Genomic DNA, 264 nt, shown 5'->3' on the forward strand with positions numbered 1-264 from the left:
TTCATCCGGGTCTTTCACAGTGCCCGGCCACACTTACAACATAGGGTCAACAGAGTATCAAGTCTCAACCTGGAGCACGTGGTGGCTAGCCACTGCTACTACCCAGGGAAACTCGTATCTCAGATAGTGGAAGTGCAATTCACAATTATCAATAATTCAGCATAAACATGCATGAATTCTCACCCATGGATCAACATCCATATCAGCCATCCAGCTCACGGTTCAGTCCAGAACCAGCCAATATTCATATCATACACAGCCATT

This window comes from Arachis duranensis, chromosome 3 (genome assembly GCF_000817695.3).
Source record: "Arachis duranensis cultivar V14167 chromosome 3, aradu.V14167.gnm2.J7QH, whole genome shotgun sequence".
Taxonomy (NCBI): Eukaryota; Viridiplantae; Streptophyta; class Magnoliopsida; order Fabales; family Fabaceae; genus Arachis; species Arachis duranensis.